Genomic DNA, 14,842 nt, shown 5'->3' with positions numbered 1-14,842 from the left:
AGAAATCCCCTGGCTGGTGTTTCCAGGTGCACTGACACCCGTCATGCACACCTTCCACTCCTGGAAACAGGGAGGAGGGACTAACGGGGGTCACGACTCCATCCCTCACTCTTGGCCTACTTGGAAATGGCCTTCTCCAGGCAGCATCCTCTCATTCTCTGGCCCGTAGTAGTCGTAAATGTTGTAACGTCTACAGAATAAACAAAGTAAAAATGCAAGTTGAGTGCAAGCTGTGAGAGTTTTCAGGCTTTGGTGAAGATTATCCTAAAACAAAGATTTTCTATTTTCACCAGTGACGTTTACTAACTTGTGCTAATTCACGAAAACAATTGACCCTGACTATAGTCATTCCTGGCGCTGCATGTACTAGCCCATAGAACAGCTAACAGGACGAGCATCTCCCTTCCCTTCCTTCGTAAAGACTGCTCTTTGTCCAAGATTATTGACCACAGTGAGGATATTACTTAGCGTGATGACTAAACAATGTAGGGATTATATTGAAGAAGACTTTTAAATTGAGTGGAAAAGCAAATGAGACACTGGGTGTCAGGAATAAAGATGGGAATCTCAAGACTACGCATTTCTCTCCTGCACCGTGAAGGGGCCCAAGTTCGTACTGAATTCAAAGGGATTTTGGGTTCTCTTCTTGTTTTTTTCTTTTTTTAGAGATTGGCACCTGTGCTAACAAGTGTTGCCAATCTTTTTTTTTTTCTTTCTGCTTTTTCTCCCCAAATCCCCCCAGTACATAGTTGTATATTGTAGTTGTGGGTCCTTCTAGTTGTGGCACATGGGACACCACCTCAGTGTGGCCTGATGAGTAGTGCCATGTCCGCACCCAGGATCTGAACCAGCAAAACCCTGGGCCGCCACAGAGGAGCGTGTCAACTTAACCACTCGGCCATGGGGCCGGTCCCCTGGGTTCTCTTCTGCTATAAAAAGCCTGACTGGTGGACATTTCACCATTTCACTCTCTTCTTGGACAGATACCTTGGAGAGCTGGAGTGCAAGGAGGGCTGAGTGAGGGCGGAGGCCTCAGCTGGATTGAGCTGGATGGTGGACGTCCCGCTCTGGCTCCCTTCCCCCTGTGCCGGACACACAGGAGCAACCTGGTCCCTGGAAACTGTGACTCTGTGCTCTGACACGGCAAAGGTTGCAGATGGAATGAAGGTCACTTATCAGCAGACCTGCAAAAGGAAGAGCACCCTGGATTATTCAGGTGGGCCCAACGTGACCACGAGGGTCCTTGAAAGTGGAGGCGAGAACCAGAGAGATGGCAGCATGAGAAAGACTCGGCTGATGTCACTGGCTTTGAAGATGGAGAAAGGGGCCACGAGTCAAGGAATGCAGGCAGCTTCTGGAAGCAGAAAAGTCTCAGAAACAGATTCTGTCTTAGAGTCTCCAGAAGGAGCGCACCCTGCAGACACCTTGATCTTGATCCAGTGAGACCATGTTAGAATTCTGATCTGCAGAACTGCACATTTGTGTGGTTTTAAGCCACAAATCTGTAGTCATTGGTTTGAGCAGCCACAGGAAACCAACGCAAAGGCTTACAGAGTTCCCCCACCCCTGGATTGCAGCCCTCTCATCTGGTGCAAGATGCTCGGGCACCGGCCTCCTCCGCGCCAGGCTGGCTCCTACCACAGGAGCTCTGCACAGCTGCTCCTTCTGCTGGCACCATGTGGCCGCCCCCGCTTCGCACAGGTTGACCTCCCGGCCCCCTGGTTACAGGGCAGGCAAGAATCTGAGGGGTCTCCCTTGCTCCTCAGCACTCCCATTCCAACATAAAGCGATCTGGACAGAGGGCACCACCCACCTGACACACTCACCCCGTATGTCACAAGGACGTAGGAGTGCACGGCTTTAAATGCCGCCACTTCTGGTCACTTTTATTTCTTCTTGTTCCCATAGTCACTTTTTTTCTTCTTTGTTCTTTTTCCCTTTTTTTTTTGGTGGTTTGACACCCACACCTAGCAACATTCCACGGGCTCCCTAAAACCCGAACCTGGTAAAGACAGACCCTCAGCTCCATTGAAACATCCTGGGTATCAAGGTGGCTGCAAAGTGGGCTGCACAGTGGGCTGCACATGAGACAACCCCCAGGAGGTGATTCCTCGTGGTCCCCACAGAGCCTCACTTTTCCCAGAGGCACGGGTGGGGCCATAGAGCTCTCCCGCGTGTCCTTTTACAAATGTGATCCTTTTAATTGAGATGGCTACTCTTGTCACTACCCTATTTGATATTAATGCCTTGCAATTAATGCTTTAAAAAAAAGCCCAAATGCTCTGAAGTCATGCAAGATCCTGGATGTGAGAGGGGTCCACCACACACCCCTGGTGGGGAAGCCACTCTCCCCTCACTCTGCACACCCAGGCCTGCGCTGGGGGTTGGGGTCGGGGGGCTCAACCAGGCAAGTGAGAGGGTGGGCTTCCCTGCTGGGCCCTCCGGGGCATTGGCACCGATGTCTTCAGTCACAGGCAGAATCAACCTAAGGAAAAACTCACATAAAGTCCGAGGTAAAAGTCAAGACACTGATAACAGTAACAGATGTCATAAAATCAAGGTTGGTTGTACCCGTAAGTTGAATTTCTGAAATGCAGGAGAGAAACTGGAAAGGACTTCCGTAAGCCTCGAGAGCTGAGCTGCAGCTCTGGCAGAGGTCTCCCAGCTAGCCACGTCGAATGAGCCCGAAGCGCTCTGCCCTTCAGACGAGAGCTGCCGGGCAAGATGCTGGAAGTCTCGGGACTTCTGGGGAAGGGTCGACAGTGGGTCAAGTTCACAGGGAGAGCCTCTCAGAGTCACCATACGAAGCGTCCCTGACTGACCGCATGGGACAGCCTGTCTCCTGCCCCCCTGACTCCGCCCCTCTTGGTGAATGTACACAAATTCTGCAAGGTGACTTGTGACATAGTTTTCTTCTGTCTGAATCCGTCAAGTGTCTGACTCCCGTGAGTGCAGACTTGAGCCCTCCGTGCTTCTGCTCGCTCCCGCTTGGAGTGCTGAGCAGAACAGGCTGTCTGCCACCAGGCGACCTCTGTGTTGCTAGAGGTTAAATGTCTCCCGCAGGCCTCCCAAAATGTCACAGCCTTTCCTTTCATCCTGTTCCAGGTCTCTGTTCCTGCTCTCCGAACTTGGATCTCTATGGCGTCTCTAGGAGAGTTGAGCGACTTCAGGAAGGTTTCTTAACCGTTAAGGTTCTTGCCTTGATGCGCGCCCTCTGAAGTCCAGCTTCTGCAAAGGGATTGGGAGAGAAGACTATGCAGAAATCCTTCCGACTAGAGAGCCGTCTGCACTTCTCAGACAGACACTGAGAGCCACCGCCTGGAAGGAGAGCCCCGTCAACCAGCCCACAGATCAGGTTAAGCCTCGACTTTTTATTTAACAAACCCTACGCCAAGCATTGCAAATGTCCTTGCTTTGAGGATCGCCCTTGAAAAGTACCCTGGACGGGGACGGTCCTGGTCTCCTGATGTAATTCAACCCCATGCTGTTCATTTCTCCAGATCTTATTGTCCTTATCCATCATTTCAAAGTACCTGAAAACTTGGGGGAAAAAAAGTAGCTGTATTCGTAGTGTTAGAAAACAGACTTGAGCATTCCTCTGTTATCATTTTTAACATTAGTAAGGCCTTGTTCCCAGTCACTGTCTATAATCGTTCCTCCTGCATTGAAAGTCACAGGCAGGAAAGCAGTCCATTTTCAACTCATCATTAAACAGAGTGGATTTCCCCAGACCGCTGCCCTACGGGTTCACCCCCTGCTTCCTGCTGGTCTGTCCCGGGAACTCCCCAGGGGTCTGTGAGCCATCAGACACTGTCTGGCAACACCCACAAGGCGGGGGCTGCAGGAGGGAGCTGGCCTCGGCTCCCACCCACCCTGCTCGCCCCAGCTGACCACATCCTGCCCCAGCCCAGGCCACTCTGGGAGCCTTTGATCTCAGTTCCGGGCAACTGGTTCAGCCTGGAAGGGGAGGCAGGGTCCTTGCCTCTGCCCCAAGGTGGGCGCTGATCTGGGCCAGGAGACCCATGCACCATCCGTAGTGGAGTCTCTACCTGCCACCTTGCCAAAGCCGCTCACCGTCACTCAGGGCCTGTGGTTCCTTGTGATTCAGTTGCCTGTGACCCTCCTCAAGCCGATGTTCTCACCAGTGAGGACAGCTGAGCCCTGGCACAGCACACCGCCGCTCAGGCGTGTGGGGCTGTGGGCCCACCGGGGCCCCTGCTCTGGGCCCAGCCCATGACCTGCAGCCAGCGTCATCTCCATTACGGCCACACCCCACAGAGCTCTGTGGTTGTCACCAACCCTCCCTGGATCCCAGGGCCCTCAGGCTGCTCAAGAACCTGCCCTGGGGGCCTCGTCCTGGGCCCTGGGCTTCTAGCCACCAGCTATCATTTTGGAGCCATTATTGGGGCCCTGCTGAGTGAAATCTTCCCTGGAGGTTTAGTTAAAGGGGGAGCTATCAAAGGAAACTGCCTCCCTCTTGCAGGAGCACAGATAGAGCCCCGCCTCGGCCGCTCTCAGACAAGACTCTCAGAACCCCAGGGTACCCCGTCTCTGAGGGGCGCGCCCTGTCTCATGAACTGAAAGGCTGGGGTGTGTGAAGCCCACAGCTTTTCTCTCCCTGCCACATCACTGTCAAGGACCATCTGACTTTTCTCTAAGGCCCCGATGCTTCTGGGACAGTCGGAAATCCTGGGCATGACCATTGAGGTCTGACCCTTCCCCCACTTCATAGCCCCGGCTCCACGCCCGCCCCTCGAAGCGCACAGACCTCCGCCCGTTCTCCCTGTGAGCAGTGCCCCGGAGGTCAGGCCCCGCCTTCAGGAAGCCTTTGCCCCCAGGTTGCCCTGAGCCCCACCTCACCCTCAGCAGGCAGTGCCCTCCATGAAAGCAGCGCTGTGGCCCTGCCACCTACTGGTCCCCTCTCCACTGGGTTATTGGCTTCTTGAGGACCGACATTTGGTCCTAGTCCCTGGGTCCCCAGTGCCCGTTCTGGGCCTAGCACCACAATGTGAGTTGATGCACTGAATAAAAAGTAAATGAATGATGGATCAGAGCAAGGAGAGAAAGAGAGAGAGAGAAGGCCTTTAGTTGTCTTGTTGTCTGTTTGTTTAAGGCCTGGAATTTAAGGTCTCTCTTCATGATACTGTGCCTGGGAAACAAGGCCCGGTACGTGTGGCAGGAGTCCATTTCCAGAGTCAGCTCAGAGGGAGGAGGGAGTAACCCTGTGTTGCTTGAGTGATGGCTGGCCCTGATCCTTGCCTGCTGGACGCTCACGGCCTGGCTACTGTCCTGCAAACTCAGTGAGCCTCATGTCAGCACAGCAGGAATGTTTAAAAATTCTAGGTTAACACAGAAAATATTTTGTTTCATTATCATCCAAATCAAATAGGATTGAGAGTGGGCAAGAAAATGAGAGACGTTCCATCTTAAAGTGTCTGTGAACACAGTTAACAGAAAATGGGGTGAAACTACTGGAGACCAAAGTGGTAACTGGCATAAAACATCCAGAGATCACTGTTGGATCCACCAGGCACCAGAGACAGCTAAGCGAGGCGCTCAGGGGGTGCCAGGGCGGCTGCCTCCACCTCTGCCTCCGCTTCCGCCTGTGGAGAGCCGAGCTGTCTGCGCCTGAGCCGGCTGCTCCACACGTGCGCAGGTGGACCCACACAGAGACACACAAACACATGTACACATATGCACACACCCATGGGCAGACACATGAACACACGCATACAGGCACAAGGACACATAGACACGTGCAGACACAAACACACATGCACATGCAGACACACATGCACACGCATGCACACAAAGAGACGCACAGACACATGTACACATGCAGACACACAAGTACATACACGTACGCGCAGACACACACGTACACACACATATACTTCACGCTTTTCCCAGGGTCTCGCTGAGCCTCTGGACCACAGAGTTGCTGAGCTGACATTTCTCCCGTCTCCCGGGTTTGGAATCCGTCCAGAGGCGCTGTCTGTTTTCCCAGAGCACTGGTTCCAAGTGTGGATTTCCCTTCCGCCCACTTATATTAAGCAATCAGCTGTCCAACACTTTAATTCAATGGTGAGTGAAATCCTCTTGACCCTGGAATGCTGTAAACGCACGGACACCTTCCCCTGCACATCTGGCCACCTCTGGGGCTTCATCCCACCCCCGGCAAGCGGCTGCAGGATTCCCAGGTGCTTCCAGGGGCTCCAGGTGCCAGGTCCCCGCATGGGGGGCAGTCGTGGCGCACCAGCGTCAGATCAAAATACTCTTCACACCCTGGAAGTTCACTGTCTTTACACGTGCATTTTCATTATGTGAATTTAAAAAATAAAAACATCGTTTCTTGGAAAAAATAGAAATCTCACCCTCTCTTCAAAAAAAAGGGGATGAGGAAATGCATACTTTCAAAGCAGGCGAGCAGAGGGAATGTTAGCTGTATTTCCGCTACATGGGAGAACGGAGGCCCTCTACTCTCCTTGGGACTGGCCTGAATGAGGCAAAAACCGCAGGAATGTGTTGCTCAAAGGCCACGGAGATCCAAGTTGTCAATAAAGGAGCCAGTGGTCCAGAGGCAGATTTAGAACCCAGGTGGGGAGGGGGGTTTGTGGGAGCATTTATCTCTTCAATGGCCAGGAAGGAACACGGAGGAAATCGGATGCATCACAGACTTCCTGCCCTTCATCTGGAAGCCATAGTGTGTGTAAGGTCTAATGAGATGAGGAGAGAGGCAAACCCTCAGGGAGGGGAGGGGGGACAGTGTGTGCAAAGACCCTGTGGTAGGTGGCAGCAGGGCAAGGTGGAGAGGAGAGAGTTGAGAGCACGGGTGTAACAGGGCAGGAGGGTGCTGGACCCAGGAGACGCAAGGCCGAGGAACGAAAGACTGTCGGCTCCACCCCAGGAACGGGAGCCAGCCAGGGGCCGGGGTGAGGAGAGATGTGACCACAAATACGCTTTGAAAAGACCCTTTGGGCTACAGTGCGAAGGGAGAGTGAGGGGCAGTTGTGCTGTGTATGTGTGTGACCACTGCGGAAATTAAGAATGAGAGGCCCCAGACCCAGCCCTGAGGAGAGTTGCCTCCTGCAAAGCCAGAGTCACTGCAATGAAGAGCAAGGGTGCGTCAGCGAGGAGGACATGGAGACAGCCAGGGAGAGGAGACGCGGTCCCCATGGGCAGTGGGCTGAGGGGCCACGGAGAGGAAGGTGCTGGGCTGAGCAGCGTGGAGGTCCTTGGCGACCCGAGCAAGAGATGCTGTGGTTGCAGCAAGGATTCAAGCTACATGGAGCGACGTGAGGAGGGAAAGAGAGGAGACAGCGACTCCCCAGGAGGATGAAAGAGGGCGGGGTGGGAGGAGGAAGCTGTCCAGAGAGGGCGGTTTGTTGTTGTTATTGCTTAAAATGAGAACTACTTCCCATGGTTAGATGCCAGCGGGCCTTCCAGTTGGACATATTGCGTTGAGTGCACTTAGCCGCTCTCTCTCCTGAGATCTCACTAGAGGGGAAGTAAATGTGCGAAGTTTGGAGGGCAAAGGACAAAGGGAAATGGACCAGAGCCATTGGGGAAAGACACCCTTCAGCCCACACTGGGAGGGGAGACTGGGTGACCGGGAAGCTCCTCTCCAAGGAAGAAGCTGCTTAGAGAGAGGGTGGCCCAGCGGGAGCCCCAGGGAGCCCTGGAATCACGGAGTCGGGTGGAAACAGGAGAATCCCACGGGCCTGCGCCCGGGTCCTCTCCCACTTGCTCCCAGAGCACAGCCTGTGGTGGGTGCAAGAATCTACACAAGCCATAAAAGGCATAGAACGGCACACGCACACCGTCAACGTCTGTCCTGGTTTGGATATTGTACCAAAATTATGTAAGATGTAACCACCGGGGGACTGAGTGAAGGGTCCAGGGGACATCTTTGTGTCATCCTTGCAGATTCCCATGAATCTATAATAATGTCAAAACAAAAGTTAAAATTTTAAATAATTAAAAATCAGATAGTCCATTTCTTCTATGAAAGATTTAACATGTGATGTCCCTGTTCCAATGGGAAAATTGGACGGGAAAAGTGTTCTAATGAGCATACACAAGTGCTAGGGCATAGACCCCCAGTGTGAGTCTGTCCTGAAGAATGGGGAGGGGGCAGAGAGACCCTTTGCAGGAGTCTGCTCCTTGAGCTTGTGGTCTCAAAGGGGAATGGATTTTTTTCTGAGATATCCTCTTTCTGGACAAAGCAATAGCACTGATGGGATTAAAACCCCTTGGGGCAGCAAGTCCTGGGATCCCACACTGACTGGGGAAGCTGGAGGCAGGCCCTGGAGCTGCAGGCTCTCGGCGCCCAGGGAGGAGCGCTCCAAGTCAGCGTCTGCCTGGCCATTTCCTCCTTCTGGACACAAACCCTGGCCTGCCGTTCTTGCCACTCCTCCAGTGGCCATTGCCTTTGACTCCGCTTTCTAGAAAACCACACCGTTCCCAGCTGGAGTGTTTTCTTCTCCTGGGTTTATCTGCTATTCTCCTATGGCTCAGCTTGAGCCTCCAAATTCAAAATCTGTTGACGGAAGTTCTCCATGATCAATCTGTAAATGAAAATTGGGGTGAGTTTATTATATGGGCCAGTTTTGAGGACTATAGCCCGGGAGCTTCCTTCCATGGGGAAGAATTGGGGTGTACAGAGTGGGCATATACCATCTTGGAACAAAGAGCATATGTCAAATATGACAGGAAAATCTCTTTTACTCCAGGCACATGATGCTTCACTGGCACAGCAGGTCAGTGGTCATGAGACGAGCACAGTAGGTCAGTAATTATTCCTTACTTTCTGGGAAGAGATGCTTATCCTTCAAGAAATGCTGATATGGGGGAAACCACATCCCTATCTTTAAGAGCATCACTCTCAGCTTTGGGACACTGTAAACGTTTAAAGCAGATGTATACTGCACGCTTGACAGATCACCCCAGGCCTTTCTGGAAAAACAAGGTCAGGTCGAATTAGTTTTAAACCAAATGGCTTCTTTATATACTCCAGTATCTTATTGCTTTTCATTTATTCGTCAAATCAAAATGCCCCAAAGGTTTTTTCCCTCTTTTTGTCCCCTTTCTTTATCTTTAAGTGCCTATGTGAGCATTATAGTCTATGACGCCCTGGAACGTTCCCTGTGGCTTCTATTGAACAGAATTTACTCTGCTCTGCATGAATCAAAGTGGATTCCTGTCGGGTAATGGCACCTGTCTTCAGTGCTCTCGAGGACTCCGCTGCCTGTGGGGCTCTGGGCAGGAGCAGCCTTGCAGGAGCAGCCTTGCAGGCACGGCTGATCCCTGTTTATGATTTGCCTCTGCTTTTATCGACTTTGCAAGATCCTAAGGCCACAAGAGCCCACAGAACTAGGGCCTGGGGTCCTTTGCTGGCTTTTCCACTTGGAGATTTGCAGCCCTGAGGCAAGGATCCAATCGATGCCCCACAGAGCCGGGGGCTGAGGGAGGTGGAGGGACCATTGTATTTCTTCCCTGTCGTCGGGAATAGAGAAGGGAGCAGGAGAGTCAGAGAGGGACGACAGGGCGGTTGGCATCCTTGGTGTCTGGGAGCTTGAGGGCATTTATACAGAAGGGCTTCTGTGCTGCTCAGCAATGCTCTCATTAGCACAAACCTTATGAAATTACCTTTTTAGTGGATAAAAGTGGTGAAGAGTGGCAATTCCCCATGGTTCCGTCCAATATATTCCCTTGGTAGCCAGCACCCCCCCACCAACTACACAGGAATGTCTTTCCTCTCTTTCCCCTCCTGGCCTCACTCCTCCAGTGGGCCTCTGCTCATCCCAAATGCTCCCATCCCCTAAGTGGGAGCGCCCAAACTGGAAACTGACAGAAGACCCTTGTAAATTTTCCAGTGGTGTGGAGGAGGGGGAGGAAGGGTAGAGAGGATTACGACGGGCCTCCTGTACAGCCTCGTCCTGGAGACTTCCCTCCGGGCATCCGGTCTGCTCTCCTGGGTCGGATTCTTCACTTTCAGGGCTTGTGCTGTCTCTTTCTTAGTTTACTCTCTCATTTTGCTGAAGTTCATTCTCAAGCAACTTCACAAGAAAGGAGGCATGGAAAGTAATGTTTTTCACTCCTTGCGTTGTCTGAAACATCTTTATAAGACCCTCGGATTTGGCTGATGGTGTGGCTGGGTATGGAATTCCCGGCTCTGTTGTCTTCTGTGGTCCGAGCCACTGTTGGGAAGTCTCGTGCTGTTCTGACGACCATTTCCTGGCACGTGGCCTGGCTTATGTCCATCCTTGCTCCCTCTGCACGCTGGGAGGGTCTGGGCTTCATCCCAGTGTTCAGAAACGTTTTGGCAACTGGTGTGGAACTTTGTCAGCCATTGTCCAGGGCACTTCATCAGCCTCTGAGTCGGAGACTCACAGACGTCAGTCTCAGAAACTTCCTTGCCCTCCGTTTTCTCTGTCCTAGTTCTGAATGTTGAATTCCTTGGCTTTATTGATAACTGCCTTCTCTTTCACCCCCTATTTAACTTCTCTTTGTCTTTTTACTGTAATTCCCGGGAGTTTTGTGGGGTTTTGTTGCTGTTGTTGGTTTCACTTTATCTTCCAACCCCATTCAATGCATTTTTTGTTTCATCTGTTCTATATGTCTGTCCCCCCACCCCCGGCTGTCCCCTCCCCAGCATCCTCTGATCATTCCTTTTTCATACATCCTGTTCTTGTTTTATTGATACAATATTTTCTCTGTAGCTATGAATTTTTTTGATGTTTTCAGCACCACAATGATCTATTTCATGCCCACAAACATCTCCCTCATAATACTCTCTCATATCCACACCCACCTCTCTCACCACCAGCACCCCCACCCTAACTCCTGGCTCCCACTAATCTGTTCTCCATCTCCGTTTATGGCATATAAATGGAATCATACAGTATGTGGCCTTCAGAGACTGGCTTTTTTCACTCAGCATAATATCCTTGAGCTCCACCTGAAGTGTAGCATGTATCAGCAGTTGATTCTTTCTATTGCTGAGTGAAATTCTGTGATATGGATGTGCCACAGTTTAACAATTTGTCTATTGAGGGATGTTTTGGATGTTTCCAACTTTTGGCTATCACAAGCACAAGTGCTGTGAATAATTGTGTGCAGGTTTTTTGTGGATGGAAGTTTTAATTCCACTGGGATGAATGCCCAGGTGTGAAATCGCCAGGTCATGTGGTATTGCATGTTTAATTTTTTAGGAAGCTGCCAAACTGTTTTGCAGAGAGCTGTAGCATTTTACTTCCTGGTAGAGTGGTCCCGTTTCTCTGCATCCTCACCAACATCTGGTATTGGTGTTGTTTTTTGTTTTAGTTGTTTTTATGAGTATGTAATGAAATTTCATTATGGCCTTAATTTGCATTTGCCTAATAGCTGGTCACGTGCCTATTTTCCGTCCATATATCCTCTTCATGCCTTTTGCCCATAATTTATTTGAACTGTTGTTTTAATGCTGAGTTTTGAGGGTTCTTTTTATACAGTCATATGTGCATAGAGACATTTTGGTCAATGGCAGACCGAATATATGATGGTGGTCCCATTAGGTTCGTATCATATGGCGTAGGTGTGTAGCAGGCTATATCTGCTAGGTTTATGTGAGTACACTCTGTGATGTCCACACAATGACAAAATCACCTAATAACACATTTCTCAGAATGTGTCACAGTTGTCAATCGACACATGACTGTACCCTATCTATGGGTCCTTTGTCAGATATTTTTGCAAATATTTTCTTCCAGTCTATGGTTTGTTTTCTCACCCTCTTAACAGGGTCTTCTGCAGAGCGGAAGTTGTAATTTTGATGAGGTCCAATTTACTGACATTTTTCTGTTATAGATCATGCCTTGCTGTGCTCAGAACTCTTCACCGAACCCCAGGTCCCAAAGACGTTTTCCTATGTATCTCCTAAACATTTTGTAGGTTTATACTTTAAATTTAAATCTGTGATCCACTTTGAGTTAACTTTTTTATAAGGTGTGAGATTTAGGTCAAGGGACATGTTTTGCTTACAGATATCCAATTGCTCCAGCACCCTTGGTTGAAAAGACGATCATTCTTTCATTGACTTGTTTCTGCACCTCCGTCAAATGTCAATGGACCACACCTATGAGGGGCTATTTCTGCGGTCATTAATCTGTTCCATTGACCCATGTGCCTCTCCTTCTGTCAGTACCACAGAGTCCTTTTTTTTTAGTGATTGTAAGTTGTATTATATTTTAAATTTTAATTTCCATATACTCATTGCTAGTATATAGAAATACAATTGAGTTTTATACATTGATCTTATATCCTGCAACCTCATTTATTAGTTCTAGGAGTTTTTATGTTTGTTCTTTGTGGATTTCATAAGATTCTTATGAAGGTCATGCCGTATGCAAATAGGGGCAGTTTTATTTCTTCCTTTCAGATCTACATGTCTTTTATTCCCTCTCTTTTCCTTATTGTGCTGGCTAGGTCTTCAGTACTATATTGAATAGAGGTGGAAAGAGTGGGCATCCTCTCCTTGTGCCCAGTCTTAGGGGAAAGTTTTCAGTCTTTCACCATCAAGTATGATGTGAGCTGTAGGGTTTTTGCAGATGCTCTTTAACAAGTTAAGTCCACTCGATTCCTAGTTTCCCGAGAGTTTTATCATCAGTTGGTGTTGAATTTAATCAAATGCTTTTTCTGTATCAATTGTTATGATCATATGATTTTTCTTCTTTAGCCTACTAGTATTATGGATAATATTGCTTGATTTTTGAATATAAACTGGCATTCCATCCCTGGAATAAACCCAACTTGCTCACAGTAATATTATTTCTATACATTGCTGAATTCTGCCTGCTAATATTTTGTTAAGAATGAATGTGTCTCTATTTATGAGGAACATTCGTCTGTAGTCTTTTTTGTACTGTCTTTGTCTGGTTTGGGTAGCAGGGTAATACTCGCTGTATAAAATGAGTTGGAAAGTGTTTCCACCTCTTCTATTTTCTGAAAGAATTGTGCAGAATTGGTGTTAATTCTTCTTTATATGCTTTGGTAGAATTTTTCAGTGAAACTATCTGGGCCTGAAGATTTTTACTTTTGTAAATTATGAATTCTGTTTCCTTCATAGTTAGAGGGCTAGTCGAGGGGTTTATTTCACATTGAGAGAATTGTAGTAGTTTGTGCTTTTCCAGGAATTGGTCCGTTATACCTATGCTGTCAGGCGTATGTGTGTGGAGGTGTTCACAGCTTCCGCTATCATCCTTCTGAGTTTGCAGGGTGTGTGGTGACAGCCTGTTTCATTCCCGATACTGGTAATTTCTGTCTTCTCCCTCTTTTCTTTGTCAGTCTTGCTAGAGATTTGTCAATTTACTGATTTTTCAGAGAACCACCTTTTATTTCATTGATTATTTTTCTGTTTTAATTTAATTGATTCCCACTCTTGTCTTTCTTGCATCCTTCCTTCTGCTTGCTTTGGTTTATTTTGCTCTTCTTTTGCTCATTTCTGGAGATAAGAGCTTAGATTATTGATTTGACACTTTTTTCTTTTCTAATCTCAGCTTTTTAAAACATTTTTTAACCAAGAAGAAAGGTTTATGTGTGCTCCAATTAAATTAATATGGAAGCAAAACCCTCACGTATCCATTGTGAAAAGTTGCAGAACTTCTATGATCCATTTAAATGCCCATAGTTAACATTGTTCCCATTGAACGTGGTGCAATGTACCATTTTTCAAATGAGGGCACTGATACTCAGAAATTCAACAGTTTCTTGATTAATTAAGAATGATAGGGAGCTGCCCTGAGGCATAGTGGTTAAAAGTTCAGCACGCTCCTCTTTGGTGGCCCGGGTTCACAGGTTCAGATCCCGGGCATGGACCTACACCACTCACAGGTGGCCATGCTGTGGTGGTGACCCAGGTATAAAGTGGAGGGAGATTGGCACACATACTAGCTCAGGGCAAATCTTCCTCAAGCAAAAAAGAAAAGATTGATGGTAGAAGACGATTCCCCACCCTCCTCCTCCCCACTACAGCATTCCAGCCTGCACTAGCCATCCTATGGGCTTGGGCACGGGCTGTCCATAAGGGATCCAGGTGGGTTCCATGCAGTCTCCCCCAAACCAGCCATGCACAGTCCAGCACTGAGAGTAGACATAGTGACTGGCAAGGGCAAGAGTCAGCTGATGGTGTCTGTCCTCCTTCCCTTCCTGTCCTCAGGCTCCAGCCACACCAGGTCGAGGGAGCCAGGCCCTGGGCCTTTCTGCAGGCGCTGCAGGTAATGGTGGTCTGTGCACCAAGGAGGGTCAGCCTTTCTCAGGAGGGCTGCAACCTCCAAAGTGCTAAAATCAATCAACAAACTCCAAATGGACACGGCATTCTGATCCCACCACTCAACAGCTGTGTGACTCTAGGCAAATGTACAATCATCTCTGTGCCCCCGTTTCCTCTTCTGAAACCTGGTGGGATATTGGTGTTGATCTCAGGTGACTGTTGTGCGGATGGAGGACTTACTCTGCCTGAGGCTCTTTGAACAGTGCCTGGCGAGAGGGCAAGCCAGGTCAGTGTGGATATTTCCTCTTACCGGCCCCATCAGAACACCTCAGTCCTTTCTGCTTAGCCCCCCAGCCTCTGCTGTTGGAAGAGGAGGAAAGTGGCAATTATTCTTACCTTCATGCCACCTCCCCCCCCACCCCCCAGCAAACTCTCTGCAGCCACAAAAAAGCCAAGCTATTCAACGACGCTGCAGACCCTTGTTCAAGAAGCCGGGGGTGTGGGAGACACACACCGAGCAGTGTGAACAGGGGCAGACAGGCTTATGCCAAACACGGTCCACTGCTGCTCTGAGCATGGCTCGATAAACACAAC

The sequence above is a fragment of the Equus caballus genome, chromosome 23 (assembly GCF_041296265.1).
Source record: "Equus caballus isolate H_3958 breed thoroughbred chromosome 23, TB-T2T, whole genome shotgun sequence".
In the NCBI taxonomy this organism is placed as follows: Eukaryota; Metazoa; Chordata; class Mammalia; order Perissodactyla; family Equidae; genus Equus; species Equus caballus.
This window is presented reverse-complemented; position numbering follows the sequence as displayed.